We start from the raw sequence: 4,820 nt of genomic DNA, 5'->3' as shown, positions 1-4,820 counted from the left end.
TTGTCACCAGGACGTTGACAAGGGTGGGATTGGCGATACAATTGTATCATATATATGTTTTATTCATCGTGTGGCTGACTCTTTATATGTCCCTTTTCCGGAAAGATCTAATGACCTTGACATTGGAGAGTTTTTGAACTTTTTATGTTTAAGAATTACTTTCCACCTCTGATGGACAGAATACCAAGACAATGACCACACATTTCTACATGTACTTATGTCATGTGCTTGTTCAACTTTATTTTCAAAATGCGTGTTTAACGTTCATGGATATTTCAATTTTTAGATATTTCGATTTTTAGATATTTCGATTTTTAGATATTTCGATTTGTAGATATTTAGATGTAAAATATGCCTAGAACTTTGCATAAAATGTATGATCCAATGAGCCTTCACTTCTGGATCTCCAAATGACCATATTTGGACGATCTATATATATAAGTATACTTATATTGATCAGGGGTATTTACACCAAATTTACTAACGACAGGAACAATATTTTGATGCTGAAAATATGATTTAAGCTTTAAATGTCATTAAAACGATTTCTTAGAATGGACAGATCAACGTTCGACTTGTGCGGGATATCCCTATAAATACAGCATTAATTGTATCACTTGGCACCAGTGTAGGTGTTGACATGGATACGTATGTAAACCGTAACGAGATCTAAATAATAACAAGATAGTAAGTAACTATACAGACATTGTCGGATACCCAAGTTTGATTGGACAACACTACACTACGCTTGTATTGTAGTGTAGTTCAATCAACCGTGGGTATCCGCGGATGACTTACAGACTGAAACAAAGAAACAGATAGTACGCTTATCTTTTTATGAAAACATTTTTATGGCGGGGAGATATTAATCAGTTATATCTCCCCGCCATAAAATGTTTTCTATGCACGTGGACAATTTGTTACACGTTTACTCCAGTAATAATAAACAAGGATATTTAAGTTTATATCAGCATTTGTCCTTTGATTGACGGACGATGTTGGACACAACAATGATAAACAATTAACAGATGGGAAACATACATGTATACAAGTCCCAAAACATGTATCACACATAACTTATGTTATCATAAACGCAGACTTTGTCCGTGTAATACGAGAAACACATTAGGCTATTTGATATGTTCCACAACTAAATACCCGTCTAACGTTTTAAAGTACAAAATCTAAATTATTTAATCAATACTTACCTCAGTTAAAGCTCAGTGTACCTGGAACAGAGAAAACAGAAGAAGATTGCGTATAATAATTGTAATCACGTAAAAAGTCATACTTACGACCTTACACAACATTGCCCTTGTCAAACGCCTGTGTGTTGAGTCTGACTACATTGTACAAGTAAAACCAGTGAAGCTACACAAACCTCGTCACAGCAGGGGGCGAATGTTAAGGCGATTTTGTTACGGCGAGTAACCTCAAGTGTATACACGGAGGTACAGTTGACCGTGTTTTAGTCTGTGACCTTCGAAGGGAAAATAAACGCATATTAGGCAAATCACATAATATCATTATAGTCAGGATTGCGTTTTGCTTTACTATAATTGTTTCCTTATTTTCGCATTTCAACAGGCGGTCTGAAGTGTCTATAATTAAAGATATTCTCCTATTCCTTTCTGGTACTGAGGAACAAATCGTTATACAAAAGACTTAAAACCTTAGAACCTTGCACTGAGTTACATCTATATATAGATTCAGAAAAGCACAAAATAACAGACTGAAAAATGTGTATTGTTTATTCTATATAAGCACATGTCTCGGTTCTTGTCAGTGTTCCAACTAAATAACTATAGGTCAGTTTTAATTCGCTGGGTGGTCTTGTCGGTATGTTCTACATCCGATTTAGTTCCCTTATCATTCGGGTATATATAACACCAGATTGTGATGTCCTTGTCACAAAACAGCAGAGGATACCAACACGTAAACAAATCAAAGAATAAAGCACGTCCGAGTTTCTAATCTCGGAAAGAAATTTCCATATGGAATCATTATTGTGAACATTTCTTTAAAACACGATTCGTCATTTCTTTATCGGCATTTAGTGTTTTCTTCTTTCATTTGTAGCCGTGGCTATCATACTGTACCGTGTGCGTTTCTCTCCAGAGACTTGGTTTGATGTTGACAGTGACATGGGACATATGCTAATATATATAACTGGAGTCGTAGATAAAGCAGAAGACGCCTATCCTTCCGGAACATATGGTCTGGTTTTCATTCTTCAACTTTTTAGGGGCTTCATACATATATTTCCCGTGTTTTCCACCCGATTGTGATTTTCAAGCTGTTTTATACAAGCATCAATAATTATGATCGTGCCAACATTCAGGAATCAAATACTGTGGAAATTTGTGGAGTTATAACACACACTATACTGTTTGACCAAACGTTATCATCTGTAGTCATTTATCCCAACCGCATTAGTGTTGTTATAATCACATATGTTGCAATTGTAGCTGTAACATACCTAAGTTGTTATTGTAGATATATCCTACTATGGCGTGTCAAACGTTGCAATATTCAATAACTGTAAATATATGTGCAATAATATATTATATGCAATAAAAAATGTTTATGTGCAATAATTGAAAATATACGAGCAATAATATATATATATGCAATAAAAATATTTATGTGCAATAAAGTATATATTTCTTCGAAAAAAATATATATTTCTGCAATAAAATGTTTATATATGTGCGATAAGTTGCACTATTGGATAGCAACTGCGACCTCATCTGAGGTTGATGTAACGGCGTTTTTGATTGGATGAGGAAACTACTGATCTTCGTTTAAGACATACGACAATGTATCAGTTCTGACTAAATCACAACTCTCTTCCACCTTCATAAATATTCATTCCAAACCCCTTTGACTTTCGTTTCATCGCCGCAACCTCCCAGCTATGACTGCATGCTGAAGCGCCAGGATGATTTCCTCATCCAATCAAACACGCCGTTACAGCAACCCCAGATGATGTCACAGATGCTATCCAACAATGCAAATTATCGCATATATCTAAATCTTATTGCACAATTTTTGTTTTCGAACAAATATATATTTTATTGCACATAAATATTTTTTATTGCATATATATTTTTTACTGCATATATATTTGTAATTATCTAACACAAATATAAATGTTGCACATAAATATATTTCATTGCATATATATTTTTTTAATTATTGCATATATTTTTTTATTGCACATATATTTACAATTATTGCATACATCTATTTTTTATATATATGGTTGCACACATATTTAAAATTATTGAATATTGTAACGTTTCACACGCCATATCCTACCTACCGATGTTGTTATTGTAGATATAACCTACCGATGTTGTTATTGTAGATATAACCTACCTATGTTGTTATTGTAGATATAACCTACCTATGTTGTTATAGTAGATGTAGATATAACCTACCTATATGTTGTTATAGTAGATGTAGATATAACCTACCTATATTGTTTTTATAGATATAACCTACCTATATTGTTATAGTAGATATAACCTACCTATATTGTTATTATAGATATAACCTACCTATATTGTTATTATAGATATAACCTACCTATGTTGTTATAGTAGATATAACATCCCATGGGGCCTGTATCGCTCACCTGGTTGGATTAGACCAAATGTCAAAATAATGTTCATGTTCATGTTCAATTCGTTTTATTTGTCAATCTCAAACAATGCTATATATGTTTATGGTGTGGGGATCCCAACTGCTTTAAAGAAATAACAAAGTCAAGACTCTCTAAGGGTCTGAAAGACCTCAAGAATTGTTTTTAGAACATCCATTCATAACTTTATTACTAGCAGCGATTTAAAAGAATTACCTCTATTTTCCCTATGGGCCCTGCCCCTTTGGCCCCTCAGGGGTCAGAAACACCATTTATGCAAAATCTGTTCCTCTTCCCCCAATGATGTTTCTGACCAAATTTGGTTCAAACCAATTCATAACTTTATGACTGGTAGCAATTTGAATGAATTACCTGTATTTCCCCTATGGGGCCCCGCCCCTTTGGCCCCAAGACGGTCAGTGTCACCATTTATGCAAAATCTGTTCCCCTTCTTTTAAGAATGTTTCTCACTAAATTGGGTTCAAATCCGTTCATAACTTTATGACTAGTAGCGATTTGAAGGAATGACCTCTTTTTCCCCTATGGGGCCCCGCCCATTTGGCCCCTCAGGGGTCAAAGTCACCATTTATGCAAAATTTGTTCCCCTTCCCCCAAGGATGTTTCTCACTAAATTGGGTTCAAATCCATTCATAACTTTATGACTGGAAGCGATTTGAAGGAATTACCTCTTTTTCCCCTATGGGGCCCCGCCTATTTGGCCCCTCAGTGGTCAGAGTCACCATTTATTCAAAATCTGTTACCCTTCCCCTAACATTGTTTCTGACCAAATTGGGTTCAAATCCATTCATAACTTTATGACATGTAGCGATTTGAAGGAATTACCTGTATTTCCCCTATGGGGCCCCGCCCCTTTGGCCCCAAGACGGTCAGTGTCACCATTTATGCAAAATCTGTTCCCCTTCTTCTAAGGATGTTTCTCACTAAATAGGGTTCAAATCCGTTCATAACTTTATGACTAGTAGCGATTTGAAGGAATGACCTCTTTTCCCCTATGGGGCCCCGCCCATTTGGCCCCTCAGGGGTCAAAGTCACCATTTATGCAAAATTTGTTCCCCTTCCCCCAAGGATGTTTCTCACTAAATTGGGTTCAAATCCATTCATAACTTTATGACTAGTAACGATTTGAAGGAATTACCTCTTTTTCCCCTATGGG

Source organism: Pecten maximus, chromosome 8 (assembly GCF_902652985.1).
Source record: "Pecten maximus chromosome 8, xPecMax1.1, whole genome shotgun sequence".
NCBI classification, from domain to species: domain Eukaryota; kingdom Metazoa; phylum Mollusca; class Bivalvia; order Pectinida; family Pectinidae; genus Pecten; species Pecten maximus.
Note: the sequence above shows the minus strand (reverse complement) of the source record.